The sequence below is a fragment of the Leptinotarsa decemlineata genome, unplaced genomic scaffold, assembly GCF_025532065.1.
Source record: "Leptinotarsa decemlineata unplaced genomic scaffold, Ldec_3_MD MMD2_P_RNA_scaffold_14, whole genome shotgun sequence".
Classification (NCBI taxonomy): Eukaryota; Metazoa; Arthropoda; class Insecta; order Coleoptera; family Chrysomelidae; genus Leptinotarsa; species Leptinotarsa decemlineata.
This window is the reverse complement of record NW_027412528.1, coordinates 7,384,350-7,396,322: the sequence shown is the minus strand read 5'-3', so window position 1 is coordinate 7,396,322 and position 11,973 is coordinate 7,384,350. Positions and strand designations below refer to the sequence as shown.

The following is an 11,973-nucleotide window of genomic DNA, read 5'->3' as shown; positions in this document are numbered from 1 at the left end:
TCACTGATGCATAAAATTATGAAAATGATTTCTATATCAAGGATTCTTTTGATTTCTTGTATTCTGTGAATAACAAATAATTACCACCGAATTATATTCTGATCGGCCTTGATATGATTCTACTTTTTAGCAATATACCTATGCATTTAGTAAAAATATATTATCAAACGATGAAATGATGAAATACAATAAAGTTCAATAAGCCAAAGTTTTTTTTTAATAATTACCTTCATCTTCAACTCAAGTTATTTCTCATTTGAAGGTATATACTATAAACGAATTCTTGGTAAACCAATTGGGGGCTACTATTACTCCTATTCTACCTCGATATGTAATAGATTATATTTTAGAAAATGTACAATGACCTCCTCCTCCTCCTCCTCCTAAGAATTCTAAAACGAACTTGTGTTTTCAATTATTCAATTTTAAAAAACCATGTATCTTCAACACCTAACCTAACCTCCGACTTCCAAAACGAACGTATTCTCTAATGTTGAATTTTTAAAAAACCATCTATCCTCAACACCTAACTGACCTGACCTCCTCCTACACCTCCTAAGAATTATAAAACGAAGTTATTTTTCAATTATTCAATTTTAAAAAAAAACATCAATCTTCAACACCTAACCTAACCTCCGACTTCCGAAACGAACGTATTATGTAATGTTGAATTTTTAAAAAACTATATATCCTCAACACCTGACTAACCTGACTTCCTGCTACTCCTCCTGAGAATTCTAAATCGAACTTGTGTTTTCAATTATTTAATTTTAAAAAACCATTTAACTTTAACACCTAACCTAACCTACGACTTCCAAAACTAACGTATTCTCTAATGTTAAATTTTCGAAAAACTATCTATCCTCAACACCTAACTAACCTGAGCCCCTCCTACTACTCCTAATAATTCTAAAACGAACTTGTGTTTTCAATTATTCAATTTAAAAAAAAACATCTAACTTTAACAATTAACCTAACCTCCGACTTCCAAAACGAACGTATTCTCTAATGTTGAATTTTTAAAAAACCATCTATCCTCAACACCTAACTAACCTGACCTCTGTGCCGAGCCTGAATTATTCTATCTCGTAATTCATGATACCATGTATTGTAAATGTGTTATTTCTAATATAGTGGAAACAAACAATTGATGTGCCTCCCACTCTCATGTGTGTGAACCGGACGCTGACGCGAGGAAAAGGGAATACGTCTAGGGTACGATTGTGTCGGGGTCGATCAGTACCTGCCGATACGTTAAGAAGGGCAGTGTAATGCCGAAACACTATTATGTCAGTGCAACGAGTTATAATTAACAAGTTTTGTTAATGTATGTGGATGGTGAAGAGTCTACAGATATTTCTAGTGGTTGAAAATTGCAAACAACACTTCTGTGAGAAGCTGTCCAAGGTAGGATCTTTTCAATTAATTTATCCTAATTCGCATTGATTGTGCTATTCGCCGAATGCAAGGAAAAAACAGTGTGAACTGGTTATTTACTTCGAAACACCGGGCACAATTCCGGGAATTCTTCATTATCGCGCAGTGCGTAGCTGTAGACTTGAACTCCGCTCGGAATCGAACATTTTAGTTAAGATTAGGATTAGGGTGTTTTGTAATATTCATTGTTGCATTTTCCTAGTTATGGAAATGGCGTTTTCATTTAGGGTCATGACCTTTTGATTTTGCATGCTAATAGTTAGATTAAAGTTAAACCAACAAAGTAAGCCAACACTATTGTTTTTATTTGAATTACCAATCACCTACGAACCTTTAATTAATAAATTTTGTACCCTGAGATTAAGAGGCTTGGTGTACCTCCTCCTACACCTCCTAAGAATTATAAAACGAAGTTATTTTTCAATTATTCAATTTTAAAAAAAAACATCAATCTTCAACACCTAACCTAACCTCCGACTTCCGAAACGAACGTATTCTGTAATGTTGAATTTTTAAAAAACTATATATCCCAGTGTTGCCATTTGTGGCGACTTGTCGCCAAAATGACTACTTTTTACGATGTTTCGAGCCTGGCGGCGATTTTTCAAAAAGTGCCCGTTTTTGGCGACTTTTAGAACATTACCTTCAATTACTTTATTTTTCAGTAGTGTCAGAAAAACACCCAGTGTTGACCTAATTAATATCGATAACAGTTGCTTAAACAATTCAATATTATTCGCCAGAAGTCGCAATAATATTTTTAAGGGATGCCAAAATAAATAATAGCTACAGGCAACTAAATATGGCACCGTCGCGTGCGAAATCTCGGGGAATCCCCGTCATGCTTTTCATAGCGGCTGGAGCGCGTTGGGCAATTTTAGTCGACTAGCCAACGTTCAGCACGTTTTTGATTAATTTTATTGATTGTGATAGTAAAATTTGTCAATTTACTAATTTACTTTGTTTCACTACTTGTGTGTAAGGCCAGTGACGCATGATGTTATGTGAATTGAGTTGAATTTGTATATTTTATTTTAATTTCCGATATTTCCTTGGTTAATATGAGTGAAATTACCAAATACTTTAGTCTTGCGTCAACTTCTAGGACTGGTAAGTTATTTGCTCAGTTTATTTGATATTATTGGTATTTATTTTTAAAATTTTTCTTTAAGATGAAACAACAAAAAATACTAGTAGCAGTAGTTCTGACGAAATTGAGACTCCCCAATCAAAAAGAGCACATATTGTGAAAAATCGAAGTTTTTCAGTTAAATGGTTGGATGAGCCATTATTTGAGGGATGGTTAATGGAATGCGATGGAAAACCTAAATGCAAATGTTGTAACGTTTCTCTATCAGCAAAAAAATCGGACTTAATAAAACATGCGAATACAAATAAACACAAAATAAGCTCCCAAAAAATAGCTAATACAAAAACTTTAAATGTACTATTTAAACAACAAAATATAACAAAGGACATTATGATTGCTGATTTAAAGTACACATTGTTAGTTGTCAGTCATAATTTTAGCTTCAATTCGGTACAACATATTGTAAATATTTCAAAAAGTGTTTTTAAAGATTCTTCTTTAAGTGGAAAAGTAAAATTAAGTCGCACAAAATGTAGTTCAATAGTTACAAACGTTCTCTCACCTGTTATTTGCGACAATCTAAGAGAAACAATGAAAAACAAACTTTTTTCTGTTCTAGTAGATGAGAGCACAGATATCTCCAACACTAGGGTGTAGCCAAGGTTTAACAACACAAATTTTAGATTGTATAAAAATAGGTGCTGATGAAGGGACTGCCAAAGGTTTATTTTTGCTGTTTAACAAAGCTGTAAATAATTTCAATTTAAAATATGAAAACATTGTTGGATATTGTTCTGATAATGCCAGTGTCATGATGGGTGTAAAGGTATCTTTTAAAACCCATTTACTCAATAAGAACGAGAATATCGTTGTCAGTGGTTGTATATGTCACAGTGCTCACCTTGTAGTATCTGCAGCTTCTGAAGTACTGCCTTCAAATATCGAATCCCTCTTACAAAATATCTACGCATATTTTTCCCGATCTCCCAAACGTCAGTCTATTTTAGAGGAATTCCAAAATTTTTTTAGAAAGGAAAAACATAAGATAGCTCCGGCAAAAACACTTTGGCTATCGCTTTCAAAATGCGTCGAAAGAGTTCTTAAGCAATGGGATGTTTTAACGGAATTATTCAAAGTAGCTTGTTTTGAAGATAAAAATTCCACTGCCCAAATCATTTACAATGAATTTCAAAATCCATTCGTAAAAGCCTACTTTGAATTTCTTCGTTTTATCTTACCACTCTTCAATGAATTTAATAGCCTTTTTCAATCCTCAAAAGTACTTTTTCCAATTATCAGTAAAGAGAGTAAACGGTTTATTAGGCAGTTGTGCGGTAATTTCATCAAACCAGAATTACTTTCAGACAATTCTCTTTTTACTTTAAATTTTGAACATCCCCACAGTTTGTTACCTCTTGAAGAAATTCAGTTTGGACTCAGTGAGCAAACAACTGCTTTATTTGGTAGCCTGGATAACGGCGATGTTCAGCAATTTAAATTAAGGTGTCTTAGTTTCTATAAAAAAGCCGCCACTGATTCTGTTAGAAGATTTCCCGTAAAAGAAACATGGATGGATTATTTAGATTTTGTTGAACCAACTAATATTTTTAATTATAAATTTAATGAAAATTCTGTCAAAAATATAAAAATGGGTTTAAAAAAATTTAAACATATTGGCGATGACAATTTGGCATTTTCTGAAATTTTAAAAATTCAGCATTATTTTTCTTCTGAAGAAAAAAAGATGTGGGAACAGAAATCGGTGGTTTCTTTTTGGACCGATTTAGAAGAAACTAAAAATTTTAATGGCACATTATTTTTAAATATAGCTAAAATTGTTAATGCTATTTTAATCATACCACATGGAAATGCAGATGTAGAAAGAGTGTTTTCTAACATGCTGGACATTAAAACAAAAAAACGAAACAAAATGAGTGCACAAATGTTAAGCGATCTATTGAGAATCAAATTGGATTTAAAACAAAACAAAGACTGTTGTACGACATATAATTTTAGCGATAAACATTTTTCACGAATGGGCAATGTATATAAAAGTTCAAAAGATGATGTAAAATTATGTTCAGATTCCGATAGTGAATCAAACTGAATGTTTTGTTTTTCTTGTATTTTGTATTTTTTTTTAATATTATTTTTATTTATTTTTTGTTGTGAGTAATAGACTTTGTTTTATTTTTGTTATTTTGCCAAATTTAGGGATGTATTTATTTTCTTTTTTATATTTATTCTAGGATAATAAAGTTTGTTTTCGTTTGTTCCCTAAAAAACATTGTTTTATTTTACATATTTACTCTTCCATGTATTCGAAAGATGTGGCGACAAAGTGGCGACTTTTCATATCCGCTCGTGGCGATATTTCAGTAGATCGCTCTGGCAACACTGATATATCCTCAACACCTAACTAACCTGACTTCCTGCTACTCCTCCTGAGAATTCTAAATCGAACTTGTGTTTTCAATTATTTAATTTTAAAAAACCATTTAACTTTAACACCTAACCTAACCTACGACTTCCAAAACTAACGTATTCTCTAATGTTAAATTTTCGAAAAACTATCTATCCTCAACACCTAACTAACCTGAGCCCCTCCTACTACTCCTAATAATTCTAAAACGAACTTGTGTTTTCAATTATTCAATTTAAAAAAAAACATCTAACTTCAACAAGTAACCTAACCTCCGACTTCCAAAACGAACGTATTCTCTAATGTTGAATTTTTAAAAAACCATCTATCCTCAACACCTAACTAACCTGACCTCTGTGCCGAGCCTGAATTATTCTATCTCGTAATTCATGATACCATGTATTGTAAATATAAGTGTTATTTCTAATATAGTGGAAACAAACAATTGATGTGCCTCCCACTCTCATGTGTGTGAACCGGACGCTGACGCGGGGAAAAGGGAATACGTCTAGGGTACGATTGTGTCGGGGTCGATCAGTACCTGCCGATACGTTAAGAAGGGCAGTGTAATGCCGAAACACTAGTATGTCAGTGCAACGAGTTATAATTAACAAGTTTTGTTAATTAATGTATGTGGATGGTGAAGAGTCTACAGATATTTCTAGTGGTTGAAAATTGCAAACAACACTTCTGTGAGAAGCTGTCCAAGGTAGGATCTTTTCAATTAATTTATCCTAATTCGCATTGGTTGTGCTATTCGCCGAATGCAAGGAAAAAACAGTGTGAACTGGTTATTTACTTCGAAACACCGGGCACAATTCCGGGAATTCTTCATTATCGCGCAGTGCGTAGCTGTAGACTTGAACTCCGCTCGGAATCGAACATTTTAGTTAAGATTAGGATTAGGGTGTTAATTTTTTGTAATATTCATTGTTGCATTTTCCTAGTTATGGAAATGGCGTTTTCATTTAGGGTCATGACCTTTTGATTTTGCATGCTAATAGTTAGATTAAAGTTAAACCAACAAAGTAAGCCAACACTATTGTTTTTATTTGAATTACCAATCACCTACGAACCTTTAATTAATAAATTTTGTACCCTGAGATTAAGAGGCTTGGTGTATGATGGACCTCGACCACATTCCCGTGATATTAGACAGACCGGATATAATGGAAAGACGAAGTTCGGTAATTTCCCACATTATAGTGTGACATGTAGTGTACTCACGGACCCAAATAGAAATGGGCATAACTCATTGTGATTGTCTGTGGTGTCCAGATCCTTTAAGACCAATTCAAGTTGTACCCCCGTCGAGAGAATTGGATGCGACAGGATCGACGACAATACCCTGAACATTCCAAATGTTTGGAATGATCTACCTCCCCCGATGATCAAAGTCAAGAACATCCGTGGAGAAATTAGAATTCCACCCCCCGAGTACCTAGAGCCGGAGATGACCACGCCTACCAATTCCCCGAACGTGTCACCAGCGAGGACGCAGGAAGGCCACCGAAGCCCAGGAGTCCCCTCATCCACCGTAAGCCACAGCTTACCTGGACCAAGCGTGAGAAAGTTCTCACCTCAGGACATGAAGTACCCCCACATATACACCGGACCAAGGAAAAAGCTGTTAGTCGTAAAGAGAAGGACTTACGACACTGACAGCGACAACGAATAAGTGGACAACTTGAAGAAAAGGACAACGGTTAGTTAAGTTAGCTATAGGAATTTCATATTTTTGTAAAAATTGGGAATTGTGACAATATCAGGATTTAGAGTAAAAAGATAAAGAAAGTCAACAACGCCCAATTTCGATAAATTTAAAGAAAAGTAGGTACGTCATCAGGAGATAGAATCAAAAAGCAAATCATATTAAGTAAAAATTGTGTGTAAATGTGTGTAAATTGAGCTTATACGGACCGGACTATGAAAATCATTGACCAAATTATGCGATCGCGGAGTACCTTTCGCGGCACCGATAAGAAATCATAAATCTTAATAACTGTCGAAATTAATATGTTATGGGGTCGTAAAACTGTCACCGCTATTTGTCGCCGAAAGATTAATTACCCGAAAATTCCGCGTAAACAGAAACACGTGGGTATGTCAACAATCACGTACGCCGATTTGATGACGTAAATCTTTCGCTATAAAAACCCGAGATCACTGCTGGACAAGTCAGTATGAGTGAAGTATCCGATGAGTATCAAAGCAGTGCTCGAGAAGTACCAATGAAGTCAGTATCAGTGTTAGTTTCGTGTGAAAATCGATGCAAGTTCGCGATGTTAAGTAATTAGTCTACAAGTAAAGTTTCAAGTGAATAATTCCGAAAAGTTTAATGTGAAAATGTAATCCGATGCAGAATAAATTTCCGTTAAAAATAACGCAAGATGTAAAATAATCAACTAAATTGTGCGAAGTAAAGACGAAGCTAATTGAAAATAAATATGAAATAAAAGTGTATACCAGTAAACGAGTGTAAAATAACCCGAGGAAGATAAGTAAATCCTTTAAACACAGAAAAATGGAAAATTCGAATGTACTATTGACCTTATGTGAGTATCTATCAAAGGAAAAGAGAAAAAGCTCGTATTCCGAGACGGTGAAAATTTACTAATCAATGTTCGCAAATATAAACCAATTTATTTCGCACCCTTTCGAAAACAGATAAGAAAAGGACTATCGAACTGATTAAGCTGAATGGCCATGTTTTATAAATTGATTTTTGAGTATGAAATGATTACATACATAACCTATGTTTGATAAATTGTATTTACATATTGTTGTAAATTGGATTTTGTTGAAAATTACAGGTTTGTGTATTTGAATTTTACGTTAACAGGTTAATTGATTGAAAAGGTATTGTAATGTGTTGCGCTTTTGTGTTTTACTTTGTATTTTGAAATTTGTCATTTATTAATGAGTTTCAGGTTATTGTTTTGTTATTGTTTATGTGTTTATGACCACGTCTGTGTCCCTGAAAGGATTCTGTATTATTGATTAGGTGATTTAATATTGAAAGATTATGATTATAATGTTTTGATTACTACAAGGTTATGTTGGATGTTGATATGATTGGTAAACTGATTAAGGTATTTTCTCCGTAACAACGTATGAAATTATGGTTATATATTAGTATTATTTTTGCCCTGAGATCTCAGAATTGAGTCATGAGACGTACCTATTAATAATATTAAGGATTGTCAACGGAAATGTTACGATAAGAATTAGTTATTTGAATGAATGATCGTTGCTAAAATTATAAGGCTCAAAGAACACCTACTGTTTGATGACTTATGTATATTGCTGTAGTTTTTAGTTTGTATTTAATAAAATATTTAAAATCTACAAGATTCGTATTTCAGTTGGGTTTATACTGAACACCTGGTTAAACATAAAAATCAATCTCGCCTGTTTAGAACTTACCGCTCGGTTCTGAACAGGGTTATTCCGGTTTGTAACATACTAGACGACGTTTCGGAATACTCATCCATCATCTCCAGTATACTTGCTCCCTGACTGTTGAGAGGGTATTTTAGAGCGTACTGAAGGTATGCGGCGAGGTCTAGTAATACAACAACAACAGTATTATCAATTTAAATAAAGACTTCGAGAATTACAGGTATGCGGCGAGGTTTATTAATACAATAACAACGGTATTATTGAATAATAATAAGAACCTGGAAAAATTACAGCGTAATGTCACTTGTAATACGTTTTAGTGACCAAATTCAAATATTGCAGCCCGGAACTTGAATTGACCAGCTCAGTCATCCACAATCAGTGACATCCAATACCTATTGAACAGCTGACAAGAATTTGACAAACGACACGTATAAAGTTCACAATTTACTAATTAATTATATATGTGCGATTTTGCACAATAAATATTTGTTAGTTAAGTAACAAGTAATACTACTACATAACATTAAATCACTATATTTATCTGACTTATTTTTCAAATTTTATTTCCAGGTACTATTAGACCAGTGAGTAATCGACCACAAAGAATGTAAACAAATTACAGGTATCGGATCAATTTTCAATAACTACTGCTACGAGCATTTGAATGGATATAAATTTACTGGTATTATCAATATAATATAGGCGTCCCATCATCGGTAAACGAAACGTGACAGATAGTGTTCGAGTAATAATTCCTGATACTGAACGAAATTGTTTTTAATAAGAGACGCCTCTATGATTCAAATACCTTGCATTCCGTTATGGTCCTTTGTGTATCTAGAGATACTCTTTCGCTTGTATTCTAAATGATAATATTTTCTTCTTATATAAACTATGTCATTTTAGTTTTCTTTTATTTCTGCCATGTTTGATATGCAACCTATTATACATCTCCCCGATGAACTGGTTGTCTATTTAAAAAGTGAAGAGTACCCGTGAATTATTCATTCAAATGTTTGTTACGTGGCAATACTCTGGCACGTAACACTAATCCCATACTCACAGAGTCCAGTCATGGATCTCGGGTATCGTATGACTTGGTAGATGTTGAAAATCCACAAAGTCAAAATCATTTCCCATCAGTTAGCGAAACAAAAGATCCCACTTTGGAAAATTTGTCAACACATCGACATATTCCGGACAATTTAACATCAACGTTACAACCTCGACATGTAACCTTTCCTCAGGAACCTAATAGTTCAACAATTGATCTTGAATCAGAAACACCTCTTCACAGGATTTGAATGATGTTCAGCTAGCGAACCGTATGAGTAACTGTGGATTCTCTCCTATTCAGGGTCCAGTACCTACGTATCACCTACCAGGCTATGACTATCGTCAAGTGGAAGTCGGTCGTTGAAATGTTAAATTCAACGGGAGATGTAGTGTTAGGGAGTAAGGAGTTAAGAGTCTCCGGAGGAGTTTCCAAGTAGGCATTACTTCGGTCTGCTTCAGAAATACTCACACATGAAGCGCTGTATTGATTGGTACATAACTCATGGGATTCTAGACTACGTGTTAGCACATGTCAAGGAAGACAAACGACCTTACCTTCGTGTCGAAATTTATGATTTGGAAATTTTGGCCCTCCTAGATGCAGGATCTACCCGAACTATATTAAGTGGTCCAGGCTGAAAGCTTTTGAAAGAAAGCGGGCAATCCTTGAAAACTAGCAGTCCTGGCTCAGTTGAGTCATGCACCGTTTCGAATGGACAGAAAAGTGAAGTACTAGGCTCGATGTTCGTACCTCTAACGGTAGAAGGCAAGACTAAGGTACTGGAAGTATTGGCCTTACCGTCGATCCGTCATCACCTGACTTTAGGAATAGGTTTTTGGGCTACTTTAGGAGTAGTGCCCGATTTGTTCTCTGGAACTTGGACATTCAGAAGTGCGGTAGAGGCTGATCTAGATTCGCTCTCTAGTGATCAAAGAAACAAATTGAACAAATTGTTAGATGATACATTTCAGCAGATGGGAAATAAATTGGGAGTAACAAAAATGCTAGAACATACTATCAACATAACTACCACTACTCCAATTAAACTTTGCATATGCCCGTTCATACAAGTTCACGAAGATGTGCACATTGCAGCACTACGAAAGAACCACACCGTACCGTTTGGATGTGTTCTACGTGCAATGTGGGATTATGCCTGAGGGACTTCAAAAATTGTTTTTATGATTTTCATCGAAACTAGATAATGCCTAGTGGTCACTTGAAATAACCATATCATATTTTTTTTTCTTTTGTCACGATCCCACGTTTTTTTGGTTTACTTCGTGAATAAACATATCAATCAATACATTTTTCCATAAAAGTTTGTTTTTTTCCACGAAAAATTATTTCCGTCCTCAAAGGGTTAAGAAAAATCTACTGCCAAAATCAAATTTCACATAAAACGATAAATAAAAAAGTTTTCCATTTGATGCGGACTTTATCGGTGATACTGTATATATATATATATATATATATATATATATATATATATATATATATATATATATATATATATATATGTACAAAAGTACCTACTCATGATGTAAATGTCATCAGTTCTTTGATAAAAGATTTTTCTGGTACTGATATTCTTTACAAACCTTCAAAATGTAGCCTCTCTATGTATTTTCATGATATCTCTGGTACTTGTAATTAATTTTTATTTATTTTGGTTAAATTCATTTTCAAACTTTATTTTTCATTAGTGTTGTTATTTTTTACTTGCTGAAAATGCGACATAACATATGTAACATAGTGAAATAAACATTTATATATCACATATTTCATCGAAATGTGTCTTGAAACCGATTTTATGTTGTTATTGATAATTACGTACCTATGTTTTGTTATTTGAATTGATTGAATGTAATGAATAAATAACAAGTCTTCAAATAAGAAATCTCCGTTTGAGAAGAATAGATGATGATAATTTAGGAAAACCTATATTCATGTTTGCCAGTTATTAGGTGACAAGGTAATCTGTTTGCTGTTTGTATTGTTCGTTTATCTGCGAAATTTATCTCAACCAATAAGAAGTGTAATTTTTGTAATAAACAAAATGTTAGGAATCACACGTAAAAAGGTAAGACCTCATTAGTCCTTAGCTCGCACAAGTTTCGACTTCTGAGGGTTATCGTTCGTAGGAGTGCAATAGTTGGTTAACGGAAAAAAACATTTCAAACATATTAGAAATATTTCTAATTTTTATCAAATTTCACTATTGAACTTATTTGATAATATCTACTTATCTCTATAATCAAATTTGTCAATATGCGAGTTTATTTCATTATAATGTACCACAAAAATACCATCACTTTTTCTGTGAATAGCGAAAGCATGTTTTTTCAGTGTACTTTAACAGGAAGTCGTTGAAATCAACCAAACTTTTTTCTTCGCGTATATCAAGGTGTATACTCAAGGTTACGAATTTTGAGCCATCGAACATCAAAGGCGGCATCAAAGCTTTCGCATCTGGTACTTAATCTGTGGCCCTACAAGCTGCAATACAATCCATAATAGGTAATGTTGTTCGCGATGCACGTCGAACATTCGACGAAAAAA

General features: G+C 34.0%; 1 long non-coding RNA gene across 1 annotated transcript; it reads left to right on the top strand.

The window, feature by feature from the left end:
- The first annotated feature begins 2,179 nt into the window (after nt 1–2,179).
- On the top strand, nt 2,180–5,086 carry LOC141483316 (uncharacterized). Its single transcript, XR_012466008.1, has 2 exons — nt 2,180–2,547; nt 2,610–5,086. It is a non-coding gene; the product is annotated as an uncharacterized lncRNA (long non-coding RNA).
- The last annotated feature ends 6,887 nt before the right edge of the window (nt 5,087–11,973 follow it).